The sequence below is a fragment of the Dermacentor albipictus genome, unplaced genomic scaffold (assembly GCF_038994185.2).
Source record: "Dermacentor albipictus isolate Rhodes 1998 colony unplaced genomic scaffold, USDA_Dalb.pri_finalv2 scaffold_40, whole genome shotgun sequence".
Lineage (NCBI taxonomy): Eukaryota > Metazoa > Arthropoda > Arachnida > Ixodida > Ixodidae > Dermacentor > Dermacentor albipictus.
Window position 1 is genome coordinate 448,671 of NW_027225594.1, and position 26,277 is coordinate 474,947.

Below are 26,277 nucleotides of genomic sequence, written 5' to 3' on the forward strand. Positions count from 1 at the left end.
CTTTTGCATCGCCAGATTAACCCCGACGACGCTGTCGTCTTGCAGAAAGAAGATAACCACCGGCGGGGGCTCCTTTTGAAATACTGACAAATCCAAGAGACGCTGGGTAAAATTAATTGTTCGTCAGAAGCCCTTCCCGTCGTTTACTCTCAACATGTACAAGAAGTCTGTGCTCGCCTGTCAAAGCGCCAAAAGCGCATATAAGCATTGTTACGCCTCACACCATCTCACCCCTGAAGATGGAGCTTGTCGGGCTACGAAACGTCGTGTTTTTTTTAAAAAATAAGTTTTAACTATAGTTTTCCTTCTCGTCAATTTAGTTGTCCAAAACCAAGCAGATTTGTGCCAAATGTTTACCTTTGTTTCTATACGCCAGAAAAGATATCGAATCGCCAAAAATACCAATATATAGAAAAGACAGTGGCTAGAGAAGAGAACACTCTCTTCACGGACGCGAGCATAAGTGTAATAGGAATCGCGGCAAAGGCCATCGCGGTAGTAATGAACAAGGAGGAAAAGCTTGTCTCGTGCGTCTCGGCCGAGATATGGAGCGTAGCTGAAGCCGAGGAAATCGCCCTGGCGCTGGCGGCGATGCAAGGATATAGGGGGAGTAAATCGCTAAATATTCTCACAGACTCGAAAGAGACCTGTCGCAACTACATGAGGGGCAGAATATGCAAAACTGCCCTTAGGGTCCTCAGAGGGAGTAACCCCTCGGAGGAGGCGGAAATCAAACACAATCTGATCTGGATACCTGGACAGAGGGCATAAGGGGTAACGAGGCGGCGGACGGTCTAGCTCGAGTTAATAGATTCCGAGCTGGGCAGCAGCAGGAGTACCACGCTAGTTACGCTGGGATCCTCAGTGACAGTTATTCGGAATTACTGCAACACTACAGGGGGACTAGATTCAAGTACCCACCGCCCCATAAAGCGCTGACGAAGGAGGAAGCAACGGGCTGGCGTAGGCTCCAGACAAACACCTTCCCCAACCTTTTCATATTCAACAAGATGTTCCCAACGCAGTATAGGGACACCTGCCCCTGGTGCGGGGCTACACCCACACTCTATCACATAATTTGGGAGTGTGAACGAAATGACGCATTCCACGATCATAAACCCCCGAGTGCGGAGCATTGGGAGAGCCGGCTCGTCAGCTGCGAGCTTGCCGTCCAAAGAAGGATGGTGGAGCACGCTAGGGACGCGGCCAAACTCAGTGGAGCCCTGGACTGAGGGACCACCCGTGCTGAAGAGGCTTCCCTTCGACGAGAAGACAGCGTGAAGAAGAGAAGACCTCGATCCGCGAGAATTCCATTTTATGATTCAATAAATCTTTTTCTCTCTCTCTCTCTCTTATACTTGTGCGCTCTGTAGAGCGTGGTTCACGGCATAAAGAGTCGTACTGCGGCAAAGCAGGATGTACGTATCAACTCTTCCGAAATAATTACACATGTGCGCTCTGTAAAGCGTGGTTCACGGCATAAACTTTCGAACTGCGGAGAAGCAAAATGTACAAGATCCAGGATTTATCGTCACGAAGAAAGATGGCTCCGCCTAGCGAGTATCTTCCGTTTGGGAAAGGTTGTCGTTCCAAAACATAGCGGTTGCTTGCAAAGACAAGTGAGACCAGAGAAAGCTAGATCCTGTGAGACCCAAACAATGGTGAACTTTCTTGCATGCAGTGTTTCTTTCGCAGACAGAAAAGCAGGCGTTTGACGTATTAGTCCTGCGGAAACCCGCAAGGTGGAGAGAAGTAATTAATAAAGGGAAAATCCAGCCGTTCGTAGCAATAGCTAGAAAGGAAACCCAAATGCCACTTCATCTTGCGGGTTTGCGCATATCTATTACGTCAGACTCTTGCCTTTGCTTCGAGTTGTTGACAAATTCTACTTGGCCCTACCATCTGCTAGCTGTCTGGTTAGCTCAGATGGTAGAGCGGCTGCCCCGGAAAGGCGGTGGTTTCGAGTCCCGGATCAGGAGGAATTTTCCTTCTACTGCGACGCTTTTCTTTCGAGAATCCCGTACGGTTTTCCTTTGTAGCACTTGCTACGAACGGGTGGATGTCTGAATTTTCCTTTAATAAAAGCAGGCGTGTGCCAGCAATTTTTTTTTTGAGACCGAGTCTGATACGAATGAGGTAGTGCCAGACGCAAATCGAGAAGAATTTCGAGTACTTCTCGAATAATAAACTGCCGTTCTCACGCATCGATCTCCGCATCCGAGTATATTCATGAAGTTAGCAACTTCGCCATCAAATTACCCGTTATGAATACTTGCTTAATAAAAGCACAAATCGAGCATCAATAACAAACAATCAATCCATTCGCATAGTCGGGACTCCTTGGGCAGCAGGCTACACTATGTAATTTCCCGTGTTTTACGTCTGCTATATGACCACCGGCTTGAAGTCATAATTTCATTATAATGAAAATTTTTATGCTTACGTACTACACGGCTCACAAGCCTTGCCGAAATAAGAAGACCAGATCAGGTGCATGCCCAGTTCGAGACATCTATGCAGCGGTGTCATGAGCACGAAGGCGATGCACGACGCTCGTCGAGGCATGGATGACAATGTATCACACACATCTCGTTATATTTAAGGATTCTGACCTTCTTTTGTCGCAGTGGCAAATGCTCCTCCTGATGACTTGGCCAAGAGCGGGCACTCAGTAGCAATTGATAAATCAATGAAGATGAAGTAAATACAAAATAAATATTTGCTATGATGTGCCATTCTATTAACAGGTCGATGTGAGTTAAAGGTACCTGTGAGACTTCATTATTCGTTCCAGTACTATGCAGTAATGTATTTTTTTTGTTACGCAAAACAAAAGCTCGTGCACGCGGACTACATAGGGTTACGTAGAGGGTTACATACACTACAGAGGGTTGCACAGGCCCTTTGGCTGGCGCTAGCATTCGGCGCACAGTTTTCGTTTATTCATCCACCCACGTATCGGCCGAGATATTGACCGACCAGGCAGCCTCACCAAATCTGGGAAAAATAGGCAAAGAAAGCAGCGCTATAAAAAGGCAACTACTTCACATGCAAGGCTGCAGCAGAAATTAATAATTTCTTTCAGTAGGCAAGTGCCGGCTGCTGTGATGATCCCTAGCGCACAGAATACAAGCAAACTCTATGCCCCAACTGCGTGTCTGGGCAAGGAAACGGCACACAGTGAACGTCCTCGCAGATCACGACAACAAACATGGTAATCGAGGTACTTCAGCTATCGAATACCAATAGTTTCCCAAAATTTCTTGCTATCTACGTTATTCAATAAGTGCGACTCATTGCTACAGAAAAGGAAAAGAAGCCCGCATTGAAGTAATGCCGCAAAGAGCGTGCGCAGGGTCAAGTGGCGATTTGGATGCGGTAAAATTTACGAGAATGGCCGGAACGCCGCAGCGGCTCGTTAAGAAGCACTTGGGAAAATTGCATATTGATTCGTTTTGCGTGACAAAAAAAGGAAATAAAAAGCGGCAAGGGAAGAAAGCGGAACTCGTGACGTCTGAATGGAAGTTTGGCAGCGGGACCCTAATGAGAGCAGCGTTCCGGGCAAGTTGGTAATCCATTGCTTGAATGATATTGCGCGACATAACAACGACACGGACGTGAGAGAAGACGACACACCAAGCGCAATACGAAGAACATTTAGAAAAGGGCCCGTTGAACTAGAAATGAACTTAATGAGAGCAGCATTCCGGGCAAGTTGGTAATCCATTGCTTAAATGATATTGCGCGGCATAAAAACGACACATAATTGCGCTTGGTGTGTCGTCTTCTCTCACGTCCGTGTCGTTTTTATGTCGCGCAAAATCATTTAAGCAGCGGGACCCACGCTTACGCCGCAGCGCTTCTTCTTAGTCGCGTGAAAAACAGACAACATAAATGCAGTGTACAGTTCTCAACAATTCAAACCCGATAATCAGCCGGCACTTTTTGCGCTGCCGTTGAGCGCTGGGCTCTTGCTGGGCGGCAAAATGCAGTCGCAGTGGGCCACAAACCCACTCGCTTTCATGTTTGATAAATTAAGGAGAAGTTAAACAGGGAGAAGAAAAAAAAAAGACAACCTTCCACCGGTGGGACCCGAACCCACAACCTTTGCATTATGCGTGTGACGCGCCAGCACTTGTGCTACGGCGACGGCCTATTCCAACGTCAACGTTCTTGGGTGTTTAGGTGTACGTAACCGCGGGGAGTGTTAGTCAACGCCACTCAGGTAATCGCGGCGGACGTGGAGAATAATTTTGAACAATGACGGCTTCTACGAGTAGAGAGAGAGAGAGAGAGAGAGAAAGAGATAGATAGATAGATAGATAGATAGATAGATAGATAGATAGATAGATAGATAGATAGATAGATAGATAGATAGATAGATAGATAGATAGATAGATAGATAGAGAGAGAGAGAGAGAGAGAGAGAGAGAGAGGGGGGGGGCAGGAAAAGCAGGGAGGTTAGGGAGGCACGAGTAAGTGAACATTATGGGCAGGCAGCTAACAAATAAACCCTCGTGTGCCCCTTGAAGGGCTCAAGCCTGCCGGATTCGAGACCTTCGCTATAAGATTAACGGCAGGAAGTTTATTTTGGGACCGCTTAAGTTACTCAACAATAGAAACGTTGTGAAAAAAAAGACGGAAGCGTCACTTTCTTTTTTTACTGTAGCCTCCTTCTTCATAGCTGGAATCTTCAATTTTATACGTGTACAAATTTTCCGTGACGTTGTCTACGAAGTGTGGCAGAATTGCGCAAGCCATGTGGGCTATAACGAGGCATAATTTGTGTAGACCAAGTGACGTTCAATACATATTTACATTATATGTGTCCAGATATGTGCCTCCCGCCTGGGGATATTTTGATTAGCAAACTTAAGAACTATGGCTTGGAATGGCATATTACAAGAATAATGAAGTAAGAAAAGTACTTAACAGCCGTCTATTTACCTCACGTTGAAGCATCACCAGCAAGGCACACCACACCAAACGTCAATTCACTAGGACTAGTCTTTGAACACAAGACCACTAATCGTCAATACATTAACTGAACTCAACGTCCTTAGAGCCAGGTTGCAAACAAGCTTTCCGAAAATGAGGGGCCGCTGTATGACTAGCTTTTCAAAAAATCGAAATTATTGGTTGCCGGAAAAACAGGAAGCTGTTGAAAAGAAAAATGCCGCTGAAGATCTTGTCTTCCGTATGCACGTGTGAAAGCGCCTGTTGCAAGGAAAACACCACTGCAGATATTAGTGTTAAAATAAAACTGCTACAAGACTGGACTGCCAGACAAACTAAATGGCAGACTACAAGTGAAAATCCCCAGGTTGCCATGTAGGATCCCTCCGCGAAACCGAAAAGAACGCTTTCATAGCCCATTTTGTATCGTCAATGCTTCGAAAAAAAAAAAAGATGTCATTGTCTCGTTCCGGATAATTGGCAAACCAGACTGCATCATTCGATTGTTGCGAAATACTTAATTAGTTTCGAATATTTGAAAATACGGAATAGTTTATTTTCGAATACAAACACGCATAGTTAATGAGCAATATTAGATTCGCATTCGCAAGATCGAATATTCGCTCAGCACCAATAAGAGAAAATAACATTTTTAGTCGAGAGTTCGATGAAGGTTCGTCTGGCCAGGTAACATGATGATGAAGAAATTGCGGCCGCTGACCAAGTCAATGCGAAAAAACACACACATATGTTTCGGGACCCGTACAGGTTTCTTCATCACACTCTCAAAAAAACCCACGGACATTCTGGATGATCCATCCATGCGATTAAGGCCGCCACACGGGTCCCAAAAAGTCTGTGGGTTTTTTTTTTTACTCTGACTTGGTCAGTGACCACAATTTCTTCATCAACATAACGTTTTCGCGTCAGCGAGATATATCTTTTTGCGATGCGGTTGTCTAACCCCCGTATTCAGAAATGCAACTTAAGTTGAAGCCCACGCTTGAATTGATCTAGATGACGCCTACCGTGAACGCGCCGAAGGAAGTGCAGTGAGCGTCTTTGGGCACGTTGACACCACGCGTCATTTAAATAAAGCCAAGCATGCGATTCAACTTAAGTTGCATTTCTAAATAGGGGGGGGGGTAAGAACTGCTATCGTTTTGTCCCCTCTCTAGAAACTAAGTTGTAATAGTAGAAGCACAAAATCCCACTTTTTTGTCTTTCTGCTATTGTCTTTGGGAGATTAAAATAAATAGCACCTGCAAGGTATGAAGTTATTTATTGTAGTTTTTGTACATTCAGGTTGCTTAAGGTTTTAGTAATATTAGAAAGAGAAAAAATAATTCGATGGCCAAGGAATCAAGGCAGGATGTGCAGGAAGGCAACTGCGTAGTGCTGTCATTTCAAGCTGGCTCCGTGACCCCACTGGACTTTCGTTGTACCTTGCGGAATCCCTTAATAGTCACCTGTGACTATTAAGGCAATTTCTGTAAAACCACACGCGTCAGCGAACTTGCCGCAATTTCCTTCCTTCCTTCCCTCCTCTCTCTCCCTGTGATCTTTGGTATCCCCTTTCCCATTCCCCCGGTGTAGGGTAGCCAACCAGACGTTATTCTGGTTAACCTCCCTGCCTTCTTCTTTTCTATTTCCTCCTCCTCCTCCTGCGGAATCCCGAGTGCCTGCACTTGAATCAGTCGTACAACAATTTACTGTTCGATGAATGTTCGCTATGCTAGCTAGCCATCGCTAATTATTTGTCAAAGCATGTGAAAACATTCTTATGAGGTGTATATGTTTTTACGCAGGCATATTGACGCCATATCCAACGCACGCGCCGGATTATATGTGAAGCGAATCTTGCGTCATATATAAATGTTATATAAATGCTATCAAACTGTTCGTCATATGTGCCACGTTACGTAGCATGACGATTACTGGGCCATGCGTGGCACGATGGCGGCTCGAGTTTACCATTCCGAGACCGGCCCACGTTTCCTGTTGGACCTGTAGTGCTCTGTGTCCAGTAATGGTCCACGGTGTCAGACCAGACGATGACACCGGCAGTGTGAGTGAAAACGGATTAGAATTGCGCCTTACCTTCGTCACAAAGGATACCGGGAGTAAGTATCGTATTCGGGAGGGGGGGGGGGTGACTGGCGTTTTCAACGCAGATGTATGTCAACCCGAGCACCTCGCACATGCAAGACAGCCGGGCTGGGCAAGGCCGTTCTACCAGTCTCCGGAAGTCCTAGGGACCAGTTTTGCCACTGCCCGAAAGTTAGGATATAACGCGTCCTTTGTATTTTTCTAAGTTTCCAGCTTTAGCACGCGCCTCGCGTTATATCCGAGCTATAATTGTAATGTGTAATTGTACATAAGATGTAATGTAATTGTAATGTATAATGTACGATTGTAATTCTCTCCCGGAAAGACCGAAAGACACCACCCCCCTCTCTCTTTCCAGCGTAAAATTTGTGCACGGGTTATCTATGTGCAAATACGGTACCTAAGACTTTACAAACTCCTCCCTATATCGGATGCAATGAATGACGTCTAAAACACGGAGAATATGACGTGTTGACAGCTGCCGAATCGCTTCCGGCGTATGCAACCAGCAAAAGGTGTAGCCTTTGAGATGTGGTCCAGTTGTCCAGAGAAAGACGTCACTGGGATGGGGATATGGACACCACCTATTATTTCGCTGTACCCCAGCATTCTAATATGCTTCACTATGTTCGTGCATTGGACAAAGGTCGGCGTGTCGCTTTTAAAATTATTTTCAAAAATTAGCACCATGTTATTCCTGAAACAAAGTAGCTTATCGCAGAAGCAGCAGCCACTGAATGGCCATTTGTGGCCAAGTATGCAAGTATGTGGCATTGAAATGTGTATTACTCATAGGAAGACAGCACATTTTCAGAGCAGGAACCAGAAGGCAAGAAAATATTGAGCGACAGAAAAACACGACAAACGTCCACCACCGGTAACAGCATCTGAACCAGTGTTTCTTAAAATTTTCCAGTACGTGACCCCCTTTAGCATTACCAAATCTACCACTACACCACACCTTTATAAGTGCTCTGAAAATTTACCGCTTTGCAATGATGTGGTACATATATTTTATTTATTTAAATGATGTTAAGGACTGCAGGGAGATCTACTAAAGTACTTGTTAATTATTTTTAACAAGGATTGACTTAACCATAAGTTTTAATGAGAAGGGTGTAGTTTAGCCCCTGAGTCCCGAATTATAGATGCGGTAGCATTTCTTTGGCTATCTCTTAGGAAAGATTTCGTCGTCTCGCGTCAATAAACGGAGGAGTGCAAAGAAGAAAGCGTACAGCGTAGAGCGCACAGTCAAAGGTCGGTAACGTGCATTGACATAATCGCTGATAGTGATTGTTGGACCATCCGTGATACCCCAGAAAAAAGGCTCGCGACCCATTCGGAGATCATGAACCGCAGTTTGAGATATGTATGATCGAAATACCCGGAATTAGCTCTCTGAGACGTGCGTCTCACAAAGTCGGTCCGCCTTCAGCAACGAACGCGCACGCTCGTGTACTAAAATGGGCATCGGAATCGAGGAAAGTGATTCGCTTTAAAACGGCAAGAAAAGAGAGAGAGAGAGAGAGAGAGGTAAAAGGAAGGCCGGGATGATAATCAGTCAAGAGTCCAGTAAAGCGGCAAGAAAAAAGTCAAATAAGTCAGTGAGGTTTATTAAAGTGATGGTGAGGCCTAAAAGCCTATACCTCTTGCAATGAAGTGAGATTACTTATCAATCATTCGTTGACGACCCGCAACTGGCATGTATCCATGGGCAGTGCAGATGGCTGGCGATACGTATGTGCAGACTTGATACATATGTGCCACTTTCCTGAAGCACTTTGATTGCGTCACGCGGGGGCAATGACGTCGTTTTCGTGAAACGGAAGCCTGTAGGAGACCTGGAGAAAAGCCTTTTCTGCGGTGTAAAAAGAAAGTAGGGTGCGAACTTGCTCATGAGCCAAATAGTATCAAAGCTGATCTAAAAAAAAAAACTCAAAGGTGTAACACCCACAAATTGCTTGTGAATTCCCCCCCCTTGGGTTGAGCGACCCTGAGCCAGTGAAATTCCAAGTGACAAGCGGACATCAAAAATTGCTCACTAAAGTAAACTGCACAGGGAACTTGTCTCATACGAAAGGTAATCTTCATTTTGTAATTATTGATTTAGTGCTTTTCGGGGCTTCAACGCAGGCTGAGTTTACGGCTGATCTTTGAAATTTGATATCGACGAGGTCTTCGCACGCAAGTCGTCACCGGCTGAATTCACCATCGCGAACGAAAAGTGTTGCGGACCTTCTTTCAACAACATTGCTGCAAAAAGAAAAGCGACAGATAGTCCTGGAGCATGGCCGGATTAACTTGAAGTGAGGCACCATTTTACGCTTGCGATGATAATTACCATACACGCGTCGACAGTGTGTCCCCGTCGACAGCAGCATAATTAAGCAGATAAAATCATGATTTTCGTTTTACCGCCAAAACCTAGCTAATACGACGTGAAGAATTTCAACAAAGCCGGCTAAGGTGATTTTGTCCCTGCTAAACATGCTAAAATACAAACTCCTATATTTTGCTGGGGAAAACCGCAAAGTTAGCTTCGCTACGATGAGCTGCTTCACCAGCCTGTCAGTGCTTCAATCCTCGTGAGGTACCTCGTAGGTTATATTGTCACATGTCCTTCAGTCCTTTTGAAAGTTAACTCTGGAGTGGTTACATAAAGAGATAGGTTACCGCGTGTGAGCCGAGAAGAGACGAGAGCAAATGACGGTTACGTGAAATATTCATGTCAGTTAGGAAGTCAGCTTGGCGCACTCGTAATAGTATGATAGTGGTTTAATCATAGTGATTCGGCTTTGGTGAAAATTAAACCTAATTTGATTTAGACCGTCGTCCCACACGAAAGAAAGAAAAGCCGATCTGAGTTTCATGTACAACACATAAAGACGGAGGAGGTAGCTACAAACATGCCAACCTAGAAAACTATGTCAAAATTTGTGTTTAGACAAGTAAGTTAGCTTTTTGCTATCAAAATTAGGCGGAGATGATTACTTTTCCAGATACCAACCGACGCAGCTTTCAGCATCTGACCATGGCGCTAAACCCCCCCCAAAATAATAGGGGTTTTCACGTTCGCTTACCATTTTAGTCGGTAATAAGAGCCAACATGAAAATCGATTATGCCTCTGAGATGCTTGCAGGTGCTAGCAGGTCACAATCGTGCAGAGCCGTGAACAAGGTCTGCGTCAGCATTTTCAGAGTCACCCAACCTGACATCAGGGGTTAGCCTTCTCGGCGCGAGCGATATTGGGCACCACGCCGGAAACATCCACCAAGCGCCCGCGTCAAAGCAATAACAAAGGCAACCGAGCCCCCGGCGGGAAAGACACTCGCGAGCATCACATTGCACGAGGACTCGAGATCCATGCAGGAAGGAAGGTACACTGTCGCCATCTCGGCCCACAGCTCGCGGCTGCTTCAGCGATTGCTGAGTGTGCAGCCAGCCATGTGCGCTACGTGTCTGGCATAAAGGAACAAAGTGTGGTGACGTGGATGATCCAAGATCTTATTGCAAAGAAGAAACAGGTGGCATTTTTGGGAGGAAGACTCTTATTTCAAAGTGGGTGCCGTGTGTGAGAGCTACTGATAAAGGAAAACCTCTGCGTACCTGTGCCATATTGGAAGCCGAAATAATATATGTTTATACTAAAGACGTTTCAGAGGCTTCCCGCTGAAGCATGCAGTGGCTTGCTTTAAATCGAGCACCCTGGAGAGGGTATGTGTTGTGGGGGAGAGGCGGCCACTTGAAACTGCAGACAATGGTTTACGGTTAACTCGGGCCCAACTCCCACGCGGCCGATTCAAATACATGTAAAACGCAAAACCGTTTTTCTGAGGTAACCTATGGACCGATTTTAATGAAATCTGTTGCATTTGAGAGAGAAAGTTAAAATGTTGTGACTACTGGAAACAGAATTTCGATTTACGTCCTGAATTTTGTTACAAAAATGTTCAAAAATCTGAAAATTAAAAAATAAAGGAACACGAAGTTAACATAGTTATAGCTCTGCATCAAGAGCAGATATCGTGGTTCTGTAAACGGCATCCATTAGACCATTTAAAGCGGACAAATTCGATATGTCATTTTATATCTTACGTAATCTTGTTACGTAGTCTACAAGGGTTCTGCAAAAGGTGCATTTTCACATTACAGAATTTTTTGACGTTCATGTGTAACATATGAATTTTGTCCGCTTTAGATGTACTATTGGCTGCAATTCACGTGTTATCACTTTTCTTTGCTGAGTTACGATGCTCTAAACACGTTAGTTTCGTTTTTGAAAATTGTAGCTTTTTGAATATTTATTTTAGCTTTTTGACAATTTTTTAAACAAAAAATTGGGGACCTAAATTAAAAAAAAATGCGAAATCAACGGTCACTAGATTTTAAGATTTTCTTTTAAATGCAACAAACCTCACCATATTTTGTGCAGCGGTTGCCGAGAAAAACGAATTCTCCTTTTACAAGTATTTAGATAGGAGCACCCGAGCTAAAGCTTCCTCTTAAGCAAAATGTGTTCAAGGAAGGAATCGGCGCAGCGCAGACAAGGACGAGGTGAGAGGGAGAGGCATGTTCGTGCTTGCGATATTGACATCACTCGCTGCGATGTAAACATCTCGCGCGGAAACACATTCACTTGATGTGGCAGCAAGCTAACGTCGGAGCAGAATTAACTAATATTTTTAACTTTGAACATAATAGAGAAAATATAACGAAGGATAAAAAATGCTTTGTGGTGTAAGCTGAGCTGCATTTCTTTCGGTAAGTATATTTTGCTTAGGACTAAACGTAAACAATCGCTTACGTGACGATCCAACTAATACAGCAACAATACACGAAATTACCCTAACATATCGACATGTGTTCTACACACTTCGTGGATTATATATTGGAACGAGAGGAGTAGTAGTACTGCATTAGGAGGTCCCGATACAGTCTTTGACTATGGAACCTCCTTCTGCATACTGAATACTTGTAATGTGACCCAACTTCTAACAATAAATTCTTATTGTGAAAAACAATAAGACAAAGAAACTTGGGGGCCGAGGCGGGGGCGAAATTGCGGGCCTGAGATATTTGTCACTATACCTTATTTCTTATTGTTTTTTTTCATAACATGAATATGTCGTTTCGCATCACGCTGTATGAAATGCTGCAGGCACATATTCGGTCGGATTGTTATTATTCAGCCAAGTGTTATCCACCTCCTCGCTATCGTTCTGAAGCATTCGTATGTTCGTACGCTACCCCTCACATAAGTTCATCCAGGTTAGGTGATCCGGTTGATTGAGAGTTACATAAACAAATAAATAAACGAACATAAATAAGCGAAACAAATATTGATCGTATAGATAGACAGACGTACAGGCTAACTTGTAATCTTATTGCTTTACTCACTGACACGCATTTTGATATTCAGTGGAAAGGGTCCAGAATTCTTCTTTCCTTTGATGTCAAGAATTCTGAAATTTCCACCAAGCGTACTTCCAGTAAATGTTAATCTGCTGCTAAAACAAAAGGAAAGGACTGACCTCGGAAAGCCGAAGCCACGCATGCTTCAGAAAACTCAAGGTATGGGCTGTTTGTTGTCGGGATCAGTTTCCGGTGCATTCAGGCAGGTTTCACTTATTCGAAAAAAAAAGCAGAACGAGCCGGGATACCCGAAAATAAGACGAACAATTTATTATACCAACCGCGGGAACGTAGCATGACAGCAGCGCGGAAGAAACAGCATCTCACACACGAGAGTAACTTTTTCGAGCCAATCGCCCTCGAAAGCATCCCCGCAGTGCATCAACAGTGAAGATGGATTGGTTCCTCAGTTCGATGCTTTCACCTGGAGAAGTGTTCAGCAAAAAAAATATATTTCTAAAGACGTGTTTATAAGAACTGTGCGAGGAGAGCTGGGCAAAAAGGCTTTATCAACGATTGTGAATGCGAAGGAAGCGCCAGATCTGGCAGAAAGGAGTTCAATCTCATTTGGGGCTGCGTCCACAGCAAAAGGTACGGGGCTGAATAAACAGGACTTTTTGGTCGCAAGTGCTTGTTGCAAATTAGCCGGTCGCCTTCACTTATATTACGTCCGGCATCAGGATTGGCTGAAGTTGTCTCTTACAAACAGTTCTAGAGCAAGAAGTACGTGTGAATTCGGGCAGAGGAGCTAATTAGGCTTACGAAAAAAAAAAAGATCGGCACTTAACTGAGCTGCAGTTGACTCACAGCCGAAGAGAGTTCGTTTATTTATTTATTTATTTATTTATTTATTTATTTATTTATTTATTCCTCAAGGCTCCCGGAGGGATATTACTTGAGAAGTGGATAATGAAAATTGCAGCTTCAGGTTCAAATATTCGATGACTACTACAGATAGCGCTTTTTAAATTGAATCGTCGTCATCGTCATCAGCAGCTTACTTTTTTTTACGTCGACTTCCCATGGCGAAAACCTGCCCCAGCGCTCTAAGTCACGCCTATATAGCGCTAACTGAAGGCCAGTTATTCCTGCAGATTACCTAATTTCATAACACCCCCTAATTACCTGCCGTCCTCGACTGCGCAGCCCTTCTTTCGCGAACCATGCTGTAACATTAAAAGTCCGTCAGGTATCTGCCCTACGCGTTACAGGGCCTGCCGAGCTCCGATTTTCCCTCTCTATGTCAACTAGAATATAAATTATTCACTCAGAAGACTACAAAGTAATACTTACACCCACGGAATCCTCATGCATATACTATACCCAACGCTACAAGGATACCACTGCCCTATGTGCGGCATACCGGACACCTTAGCGCACCTGATACCCGAATGTCCATGGCATCTAGACAAAGACAAATACCTTAGTAACTTGCGATTCGCTGGAGATATTGCCTTGCTTAGTAACTCAGGGGACCAATTGCAATGCATGCTCACTGACCTGGAGGGGCAAAGCAGAAGGGTTGGTCTAAAAATTAATCTGCAAAAAGCTAAAGTAACGTTTAACAGTCTCGGAGGAGAACTGCAGTTTACGATAGGTACCGAGGTACCGGAAGTGGTAAGGGAATACATCTACTTAGGGCAGGTAGTGACCGCGGATCCGGATCATGAGACTGAAATAATCACAAGAATAAGAATGGGCCGGGGTGCGTTTGGCAGGCATTCTCAGATCATGAACAGCAGGTTGCCATTATCCCTCAAGAGAAAAGTGTACAGCAGGTGTGTCTTACCAGTACTCACGTACGGGGCAGAAACTTTCTACTAGGGTTCTAAAGGGTTCTACTTAATTGAGGACGACGCAACGAGCTATGGAAAGAAGAATGATGGGTTAAGAAAAGAGCAGATTGGGTTTGGAAACAAACGTGAGTTAATGACTTCTTAGTTGAAATCAAGAAAAAGAAATGGGCATGGGCAGGACATGTAATGACGAAGGAAAATAACCGATGGTCATTAAGGGTTACGGACTGGACTCCAAGGGAAGGGAAGCGTAGCAGAGGCGGCAGAACGTTAGGTGGGCGGATGAGATTAAGAAGTTTGCAGGGACAACATGGGCACAATTAGTACATGACCGGGGTAATTGGAGAAGTATGGGAGAGGCCTTTGCTCTGCAGTGGGTGTAACCAGGCTGATGATGATCATGATGTTTTTAAAGCAAGCATGAAAGCGTCCTTTTTTTCACAGAGCTATTTCCAACTCCCTGGAGAACCAGAAAGCAAACTTGTCAGGCTTCAACACTCTCTGTGGCAGGTGTCTAGAGATACCTTTCTTTACCAGCCACATTATATGAGCAGCGGCTGAATTGGCATCATTTCAAGGTAAGACTTCTGACCACGTCAAAGATTAGATGTGTTGATAAAGGTCGATGTAGTGCACCTGCGATTACAGTAAACTAACCTCAAGAAACACCCTCTCCCCCCCACCCCCCCCACACACACGAATTACAAAGGCACACCTAAATTCAACCACGAAAGGTCGTGGACGAAAGAGATAAACTTTTACCGATGAGTCCACAGCTCAAACCACAATGTCTACTGAAAAACGCACTAGCAGTAAGTCGAGCACATTTTCGACAATCTTTTTAAGGTATTGCATTGCTTGAGCCCACAAATGTTGATAAAAGGGATAAACGCATAAGCCTCACTTGCGATGATCAAACAGCAGTGGTTCGTACTTTGATACACCCAGTGAATACGGGGAGACTTAAGGTTATCACATTGTTGGACTCTGTGTTTGCTAAAATCAGCATCACTTGAAAGGCTGTCGAAGTGTGTTAAGAATTAAGTGCAGTCCGATTTTGGTGGCAAGTGGTAATTTTCGATGAGGTAACTACAATAGTCACATTAAGGAAGTCCTACCCAAACGCGTTCTTCCCAAGATTCAAGATCGGGCCTAATGTGTGCTTTCAGCCTTTTTTATATTGCTACGAGGACTACGCGATAAAAAAAAATTTGTCCAGTCACCGCATAACATCGGTTACGGCGGAAAACAATATAATGTCTACAAGAAGACATCAGTGAAATCATCAGTGAAATAATTTGCATCCAACAAATCAGGGCACCACTACGTTTAAGTAAGGCAAACTGTGTCAAAACTTGTTCCTATTCAGCCTTCATACGCAGTCCACTAACATTATGGTAGCATACTTTAATCTTACTCTCAATCGCCATCAGATTCGACACTGGGTGCACAAACTCGATATGGATTAAGTGTGCCGTGAAATTCAGGGAAGATTCACCCCTCTGGCCAAAGCTGAGGAAATTTCAGCGCCTGGAATGCCCCCTCGTCCCCGGATACATGGAAAGAGGCGTAGGATGGGGACTTTGTCTCGGAGCTTCAAACAAGGCATGATTACACCATCTAGAGAAGGCGTGAATATTTCAAGAATACCATGGGCTGTAGTGTATGCATCAAGCCGAGAAACGAACAAGCCTTTGGGCCTTACGAGACACTTTTTACCTTGCGTTCCGTGGAAGTCCCTTTGGAGGCCTCTTTTGGGCGTCTGTATTTCCGCGATGTGAACCCATTCCTAGGGGTTTCCAACGACGTCGACGCACCGCCGGCAATGTCAAAGCTCACACTGTCAGGTGTACTGGGGCAATTTACATTCGCGCACTCGGTTGGAATTTGCCAAGAACCAGGGCATCCGGAAGCGCTGGAAACAGGGTTAGTCAGGCGTTGTTGGACTGCTGCGTTCGTCGTATAGTAGGTGGCAAGGCCGCGTTCGCCGCAGCAGTATAGACGAGAAAAGTGGGCGTGTCACATTCGATAAGGAGGAAGTGCCTGCCACGCTCTTCTTGCGTAGTCGCGACAGTTCTGAGCGCAAGTTGTTTTTTTTCTCTTTTCAAACGTTTAACTTCTGTCGTGATTGAGGCCACTTCGTTTAGAATACCAGAAAACGTGCGCACAACTTCTGGCGAAAGCAGGTCACCGTTGGGTGCTGTCTCGCCGAAATGCCGGAATGTTGGGATTCCTGGGCTTGCAGCACCGCCACTTTTTTTAGTTGCTTAGATGACTGCCGAATGCAGCACAGGTACTCAAAAGGTGCTCACCCCCGTTTCCGCGAAAACGTTCTAGTCTTCCGGGCGTACGTTGATGCAACTGCGATGGAAGCGCTTCCTGCAGCTGCCAGAACCGTGAAAGAGCTGTTTGCCGTAAATGTGACTCCGAGCAGGACCCACATACGTCCTTTGGCGGCAAGTTCTTTCCAGGTGGGTGTCTGAGGCTGGAGTTCGCAACTTATAGTTGCATTCCAATGCCGTGCAGAACTAAACAAACAACAAGGCGACAACCGTCGCCTTAAGACTAGCTCCAATTCTTATGCAGTCTGCAAAACAGACAGCTTTGAGAAGACAGCATCGAAGTCAGAAACGCTACGGGCTACTTTGCTGTCCAAATAAGATGGTGGCTGAGCAGAACGCTTGGAACTCAATGAGAAGGTCGTCTGCTTACAGGGAAACGTAGTCGCGCGTTCTTAACCGCCTGATGCGAGCGACGTTGGGTTCTTCATGGGCTCACACGCGCAAAGTGTTAAAATGTTATAATATAGTATAATTTGTCTGGAGTGTCATCTTCGATGTGAAGTGGCGTCATGTCGTAGAGAAGCCTTCCGGTCTGTTCGAGATGCGATCCATTACTTGTGCTCGAAGTCATCTTCTTAAGGTGTAAACGTAGGCTGTCTGCAATGGTGGCCCGAATGTGAACACACCCTTACGCCCATATTCTAAAGTATTCCTTGATTCAGCATTCCGCCTCCTGGACTCGGTGATGATGATAATGTAATTTGCTGGCATTATCCTTAAAACAGGGCGGAGACAAGTAGTTGCCTAGGCTAATTTCTTAAACTTGCTCAACTCAGCCTTTGCCCTCCTATTGAATACGATGCCCACCAACCCTAGACTAGAAGCTCTTCCTTTACACCAGTGAGTGGCGCCCCACCTAGGCTGAAGATGCTGACCATTCTTGAGAAGCGAGCTCGCTTCTAAAAAAATATCATGGTTTGTCATTGAAGCACAGTGACCACTTCTGTCGAAAGGTGGAGCTCGTATCGCGTACTTCTTTTTGTCTTTCGTCCAGGTTGCGCTGCCCACCCCTAGGAACATGTTGAACTGGAATTTTTTTATCATTCCCGGCGATAGCTGGTATGGACGCCGGACACCGGACATCGGCGGTGGCGGCGGCGGTGGACACCATCGCCAATCGAAACGGCTACTGGGATGAGCCCAGAACAGCATACGCTGTAAAAATAATCCCCTTGTAACATTCTCCTTTGTAGCAGTCGGTAATTGGGGGATTGCCCAAAGTATGGCGCCCCGTGGGGCAGGCGGTAGGCGACAGGCGACCCAAGGCCTGCCGCCGGCGGGCAGGCGACCCAAGGCAGGCCTTGGGTCGTGCAGCTGACAGGTACCCCTGTCAGCTGCACGACCCAAGGCTAACTACACGACTCTCTCTCATACATCTACAAGTGCACCATCAGAAAACAGCCAGGTAAGACCAAACATCCCAGCAACTAAGAGTCACCTGTGCCTCTTTATTCAGACCGGAAATTCGTATTCCTATCACTGCGACGTTGTGTATTTGGTCGAACACATCTCGCGGAAACTCAAAGATCGTGCCGCCGAGCGGAACTGAAACCGGATCAATATCGAGAAACCGAGAAATCGAAAGCTGGATATTGGATCCCCGAGACCTTGCGACCGAAGGGGGCACGAATCCGTGGAGCCTCTTCGCATGCCTCCAAGCAAGAGGCTGCCTTTCGAAACATTTGCTTATCTCGAGCACTTTCGTTTGAAATGTGCTCGATATAATAAATTCCACTGATATATGAGAGCAGCGAGCGTTATGAGGCTCATATTTTCTGTTATTTTATTCTGCCCACACGAGCGGAGATGTTTAGGCCTCCTCACGTCTTTACTTACAGAATATCGCATAGACGGATGCATACTGACGAACGATTTTAAGGATTCATAAAGCTCTGCTTTCCTTTCTTTTCATTTTCATTAGAGCGCGATGAACAGAAAAAAAAGGAGGATGTTGGTGCCAATTGCGTAATCACAACCTTCATCTAAGCTGAGAAGTCGTAGTGCGCAACATCGTTTATCCAAACCCTAAACAGAAACATAAAATTTACATAAACATAAACACTACATCAATGATTTCCTCAACCACCGCACAGCGGAACTAAGAATAGGAGAACTTTAATCAAACAAGATCCTTCTTGGAAGTCGTGGCACACCGCAGGGATCAGTCTTATCCCCGTTCCTCTTTAATTTAGCGATGATCAGATTACCGGAAAAACTTAATCAGATTCCAGGTCTACACCACACTCTGTATGCCGACGACATTACCCTGTGGGTGGTTAAAGGTAGCGATGGAGATAAAGAAACCACGCTGCAACATGCTGTAGACACGGTTGAAAACTACGTTACCGACAAATGTCTCGCCTGCTCCCCGCAAAAATCAGAACTCTTCCTACTCAGAGCCCCTACAAACCGCAAATCCGACACTGCGCCATCCCCAGAAATCACTGTGCGAGCCGGAGGAGGCGCGATCCCGGTGGTGACCACCATCCGTGTGCTAGGCCTCTTCATGCAAGCTGACGGGCGCAACGGCAACACAATTCATAAACTGGAAGCATGCGTTCAGCAGACGATGCGACTCATTTCAAGAATTGCCAACCGATACCCCGGCATGAAAGAAGCCAACCTCATAAGGTTGGTACAAGCCTTCGTTCTCAGCCGCATCACCTACATCACCCCGTACCTCTGCCTCAAAGCGGCTGAGAGAGAGAAAATAGAGGGGATTATCCGGAGGGCCTATAAACAGGCTCTTGGGCTACCTATAAGAACGGCCAACGCTAAATTGCTAGCCCTAGGTGTGCACAACACCCTCGAAGAACTATTAGAAGCGCACCTTATATCTCAATACGAAAGGCTAGCTCAGAGTGCCGCCGGGCGAAACATCCTCCAGAATCTCGGCATCAACTTCGAGTCGATGCAAAGCATTAAAGTAGACATTTCTCACGATCAGAGGCGCAATCTCAAAATTAATCCACTCCCTAAAAACATGCACCAAGGAAAGGACGGCCGAGCGGTCCAAAGCCCTACATCAGAAATTCCACGCCTTCAAAGACGTAGTCTATGTCGACGCAGCAGAATACATAGAACGCAACTGTATGTCCCTTGCAGTGGTGGACTCCTCAGGTCAAATACGTGCTGGTGGTTCAATTCGCACCAGAAGCTCCGAAACAGCGGAAGAGGCGGCTATCGCTCTGGAAATAGCCTCCACACATTGTCATTACATTATTAGCGATTCCAGAGCAGCAGTACGCAATTTTGCGAAAGGTCGGGTCTCGGCTCCCGTAAAACACATAATAGACACAAACCAACACCCACGACCAATCCAGATCATTTGGGCACCAGCACACTCCTCCCTACCCGGCAACGATGCTGCCCACACCGCCGCTCGAGGACTCGCCAACCGAGCACCCGGACGGCTCACGCTAGGATCAGGGAGGGATCGCATGGTCAGTTACCAGGAAATAACTCAGCACTACAGGTTATCCAGGGTAGTGTACCCGCCAGCACACAAATCGCTTAACAAGCGACAAGAAGTAGCTTGGAGACGACTTCAGACGAACACCTACCCCAACCCCGTAGCCTATCACTACTACTACCCGGACCAATACCCTAATACATGTAAGCATTGTAAGCAAAAAGCGGATCTATTCCATATTATGTGGTCGTGCCTAGCCGAAAATCATACAAATCACGAAATAAGTAGTACTGAGCAGTGGGAGGCCGTGTTTCTCAGCTCCGACCCTGACCTGCAGGCCAAGGTCATCGAGAGAGCTGAAGAAGCCGCCCGGGCCCAGGGGCTCGTGGCTGCCTAACAACAAGGTCATCCGTCAATACCTTGTTTTAAAATAAAGTCTTTACTCACTCACTCTTCTGTGCCCCGAATTCTTGATAGCCGGCTTTCAGGAATAACGCAAGGTCTGCATATACAATACGCTACTGGATGCCTCGTTGTTACCAAGTTAAATAGTTAGCGACAAACCGGCGAGCCATATTTGCAGCTATAACACGCCAGCAGCCCTCGTTGCAGAAACTTTCTACGCAGGGTTAGCGCGCGCCGAATCACTGAGCTCCCATATGGCAAGTGCCACGCGCGCGAGAGATCGATGTGTTGGAAATACGCCGCTTCGATTCCCAACAGAGTTAATTGCCGGGCGCGCACTCAGACTAGTACACAATCAAGATAATTAGCCGAGGTTGCTTCTCTTTGGAGTCGCCTATGTTGGAAGCTAAGCTCCCCGTTTGGACACGGCTTAAAAGATTTGGCAGAGACAGATTCATTCAAACTGCTGGCAGTATGCACATATGGCCGAGAGATTTAAATTGAATGCATTCTTTAAAGGAAGCCGTGTTGCCCCTTCAAAGAAGGACGGCAAAGAAGAAGGTTGTAGCTAGGAAACGGAGACGTTAGAAGGGAACTTGACATCTCTGACGTCACAAGGCAGACCGTCAGTAATCAATTCGAAATTTCTGCTATAACGAATGCAGTTACACATAGAGCTCCACCACATGTTGTCAATAGCTGTGCTGTGCCACGTTATGCCGAAACAAAAAGTGCCGCACACTGTAGTCGGACCAGCAATCCCGCGTTCACCTTATCAGCGATATTCATCTCCATTTGTCTCAACAGGAGGCTAAAATGAAGCGCTCTGCTGTTGATTTGGCGACCGCGTTTCGAAGGTAACAATTCAATCGAAACAACTCTTTGGTCGTTTCAAAACTTGTTTTACGGCCAGCTTAAAGCGCGGAGTCTTTCAGTCATAGAGTTTCCTACAATTGCTAGAGGGAACTCTGACGCTACGATTGTTCAGTCACCATGGGAATGATGGGTAGTGCGTGGATTTGTCTTGTCCTTCTGCTTGGGCTTCAGACGTTCTTGTGGCTTCTTTTTTTTTAGAGCGCAGGTCTTAGGCACCCGTTCCTGCAGCGAGCGTCGGCGCCGGCCTCGTCGTCGGCGTAACCGAGCGAACGAGCGCAGCAGCGAAGGACAAAAGAGCAAACTCAGAGGGGGAGATGAAAGACGCGAGCCGCGAAAGACGGAGACCAATGAGAGCGGCCCCTTCAGTGAGGTGCGTGCCGGAAATTGTGTCCTGCGGTCCCGCTTGACCACTCGATGCGAACTCCTATCTGGTCTTAGCCGGATCGCTCGTTTCGTACTATCATTTGCTCGCGTTAGCTGTCGCTCACGCTTGTTTGGTTTGCTTGGTTTGGTGTAGTTCGTGCTTGTTTCAATTGTCATGGTTTGAGTTTGTTTTGTACAGTGATGAGTCTAAACCGAGACGTCCTGATGGAAAGGTTTTTTTGGAGACAGCGCGCAATATCTGATTCTGTACGACACGACAAACCCTAAGTACAAGGACGCAGAGGCGACACCTAGTGCCTTATTCTCGCTGACTTTGGAACGCGGCGATGCCACAACAGAAGAGAGCCCATCAAAATTATTATAATCAGTGGCAACGACGTCATCTTCATAAGAAATGACTTGCTTTGACAACGAAGGACAAATAACGTAAACACTGCCCTGACCTGTCAGCAGGGGAAGGAAAACGCGCACATCTCGCACCTACAAAGAGGAGGCGACATTTTCATGCCGTCACGTGACTCCCGCAGCGTCTCGCCGTCAGTTGGTGTGACCGCTATGCCGCAGCTGCGATTTACCGCTGGTGGCGCGCCGAGCAGATAGCGACAGAGGAGCGCGCGTCGTCTGTTCAGCTTTGACGCAATCGATAAGGCATGCGGCGAGCGCGTCAGGACAAAGCGCTGCGTGAGTGGAAGTCTGTCTGCGGCGGCTGCTCTGAATCGCGTCCACGCGTCACCAGCGCGCACCCTGTCGCGATCTCCCGATTACCGAGGCATTCGCGCCACATTTCGGTCGTTTGCGACGTGTCGCACGAGACAGGTGTCCGCGCCAGCCAATATATCGCGAAATAAAAAGACGCATAGAGTAGCGCTCAAATTTTGCGGTAGAGAGTATCGTAATCGTCGGTGTATACTTTTTTGCGCATTATCAGAGCATGATTGCGCCTAAATTCCAAAGAAATTTCCAGCTTTATATCAAGTTATAGACGCTGAAAGCACGCATATAGTCGTAATGTGTCGTAATGTGCCGTAATGATATCAATATCGGCTATCTGGGCTAGAGGTCCTCTGTTCGAATCCTGCCGTCGGACAATTTTAATAACGTGATATTGTTATTCATAACACAGTACTTTATTAAAAATGATCACTTTGCAAACTCACGAAGCCGTGCAATGCCGAAAGGACGAACTTGAGGCAGATCCGTGTACTACCCATCATCGTTCATGCTGGCCGAACTGCCCGGCTTGCAGCTCCAGTAGACACTAGCACCACAGTTCCCTCTAGTAATCGTATGAAACCCTATGCTTCCAGCTTTCCGAAAGCCCGGAGTATTCCAATCGACGCAGTAGTTTCTCGCTCGCCTTCGTTGCGCATAACCACTTCCAATTTCTCACACATTCCAATGGCCACAAACTGCGGCCTCAATTCCGAATGCATTTCGGCTGCGAAAGGCAATGCGGAATTGGGATCTTAAGCTAGATGTGCAGAATTTCCCTTGGTTTAAGAATTATTATTGTATAAAAAAATTTTAATATTTTGATACACAAGAAATGATAGAGAACGAGCTTGTGGGCTTTTGCCATCCTCTCGTTACGATGGGCATGATCATATCATCTTCATTGTCATCACCACCTTTGTCGTCGTCATTATTATTATCAAGTTGCTGGTTGTGTTTTCCAAAAGATACACAAACGTTAATAACAAGGGGTAATCAAACGGAATGACGTTAATCCGATCAGGAGCTTTTAAATGTCGACTGGTTATCAACAGGTCCTTAGCCCTATGATGTCCGAGCAAAATCCTACATCAAGGAAAAAAAAAGAATAACTTGAGCTACCAGTTACTTGGCCACTGGATTGATGACCGTCGCCGTAGCGCAAGTTGTAGCGAAACGCACGCGTAATACGCAGGTTGTGGGTTCGGCTCCCACCGGAGGCAAGTAATCTCTTCGTCTACTTTCATTTCCTTTTTCCTGATTATATTCGACTTTTCAATTACAGCTACAGGTATTTAACCCTATGCTTTCCTTGAGATCACTTATAGTAGGTTTTCCTGGTCGTGGTTAACAATAAATCGAGCCGCTCTGCTTCCCAATCAATCAATCAATCAATCAATCAATCAATCAATCAATCAATCAATCAATCAATCAATCAATCAATCAATCAATCAATCAATCAATCAATCAATCAATCAATCAATCAATCAATCTTATTACATAAACATACTGTGCAGATAGAGGTATACAGAAGGAGGTCCCATAGTAAACGCTGAATTGGGACCTCCTGTACATGGTTAACATACAAGTTCATTGACAAGAAACAGCAGCTCAATCGGTACAATTACAGCTACCATTACAATTACAATTACCTCGTTCATACATAGCGAAGGTCTTGAATCTGGCAGTTATCATGCTTTTATAAGTAGCATAAAAGGGTTTATTACCACTGTGCCCGCATGGTTAAGTTCATGTGCTACGTATTCCATCAGGCAAAAAAAAAAACACGGGCAGAGAGATATACAGATAGTGTTCTAAAGAAAGGAAGGACGCTTGATTCTGCAACCCGTGAGAGAGCACGGCGAAGCGTCGTCAGGGGAGGGAGAGTCGGGGCCTCGACGCGCCTCGCACCGGTCCCCGCACATCCCCAATGCGCGCGTGGCACGCCACCTGTCGGGGCAGCACCGTACATTGAGAGGAGGGGGGTCTTCTGTGTTTGCCGGAAGACGGCTCTGCGTGTGCGGAAAGCGCAGAAGAAATGTAGCGGAAACATACTTCGCTACTTGTGTAACTTCAACTTCTGCAAGTTACATGCTCATAATTACCGATATACACCGCAGTATAACTTTCTACGGCATGTTTCCAAGACAACACTGCGTTCACTAGAGGGGCTTTTGTACCGCTTTGAAGCATTGAACTCGTGGCTGAGTGGTAGCGTCTCTGCCTCACACTCCGGAGACCCTGGTTCGATTCCCACGCAGCCCATCTTGCAAGTTGTTTTTATTAATTGCATGCCGGGGTTTTTCGCACACGGTCAACGCCACCGACGACACCGGCTTTTCTGCGACACGAGCTTCTTAACGCTGTCGCGTTAAAAGATGTTTCACCACGCTATGGCCCGAGTGGCACTGGCATTGCCCGAGTGCATGGCCCATGGCATAGCCCGATGTCATGGACCGAGTGGCTCTACTCTCAGTGTTTGATCTATTACACGTAAATACCCAAGACAGGGGATGAACTGATGGTCGTCGCCATAGCACAATTGGTAGTGCAACACATGCGTAATGTGCAGGTTGCGGGTTCATCTGCCTCCGGCGACAAGTTACCTTTCATTTCCTTTTAGAGCGCAGCTCTTAGGCACCCGTTCCTGCGGCGAGCGTCGTCGTCGGCGTCCCTCGTAACCGAGCAAGCGAGCACAAAATGAAAGAGCGAACACGAAGCGCAGTGTAAGGTGAGAGACGGCGATAGCGAAGAGAAAACGAGGAGGAAAGCGGATGAGGAGGGCATGGCGAAAGCGTGAGAAGCGTAGTGCCGCGCAAGACGGGCTCTGCGGCGACGATGGCTGCGAGTTGGCGCCAGAGTAGCACGCGTCGTCTGTTCACCAATGAAGCCAACGATACCACATATGGAACAAAGCGTTGCATGAGCGGCGGTCTGTCTGCAGCGGCTGTTGTGCATCGCGCCCACGCGCCACCCACGCGATCTCCCAATTAGCGAGCCACTCACGCTACATTTCGCTCCGTCCACAACGTGCCGCACGAGACACATTGTCCGCTCCAGCCAATATATTGCGAAGTGAAAACACGCATAGAACTGCGCTCAAACTTACGTTAGAAACTATCGTAATCTTCGGTGAATTTTTTGTTCCTTATTATCTATCTAACTATGTCAACCACATCTAATTACCCTTACGCTTTCCTTGCCTTCATTGCCTGTTGGCTTTCACGTTCTTGCTTACTTTTATATCTCGTCGCGAATAGTACAATCGCACAAAACCGATGAAACATTGTTCAGTGTAAAACATAGATAGCGAGCTGTCTCACGTAACAAACTATTTTGAAACCTAACTGCGGGAATAACAAGCGCAAAAGGACACAGACGTGAGGACAGACAGGCCTGTCGGTCCCTATTATTGCATTTATGCCTGCTTTTGCCTATCGTCCACATAGTTATGCACAATATTTCCTTACTAAACGGCAAAACAAATCCAGCAACTTTCCTCTGAGTTTATATAGCGTTAACTTAGGTTCCTTAGTGCACATGTTCATAAGAATTAGCAAGGGCAGCTGCTCTGTTTGCCTCAACTCTCATCGCCTTGCTAACCCCCTCCCATTTTCCTCACACACGCACGCACCCAAAGAAACCATGCACCTCCCAGCGCCTTTTCCCGTATGCCTCAACACTTGATTCGCTTTCCCACTCTTATTGAAACCGCGCGATTTGTTCCTTTCCTGAGGCACTCTCATCATGAACTCGAGCACAGGCATAACAGCTTTCTCTGATGCGTTTCTTCTAACACCGCAACAAAACAAGAGAACAAGTCCTTCCGTGCCGGAGTCCATCGCTACGTTCACCAGCTAAAGGCGTTCTCCC

The 26,277-nt window shown here is 46.2% G+C and overlaps 1 protein-coding gene across 1 annotated transcript in view; it reads right to left on the reverse strand.

Moving 5' to 3' along the window:
- The window catches only part of LOC135914571 (serine/arginine repetitive matrix protein 2-like), a 38,466-nt gene extending 22,211 nt beyond the window's left edge, over window positions 1–16,255 (reverse strand). The window contains exon 1 of the mRNA XM_070530010.1: window positions 15,994–16,255. The gene's annotated coding sequence lies outside the window, so the exon portion shown is untranslated. The remainder of the gene's footprint in view (window positions 1–15,993) is intronic.
- Between the last annotated feature and the right edge of the window lie 10,022 nt (window positions 16,256–26,277).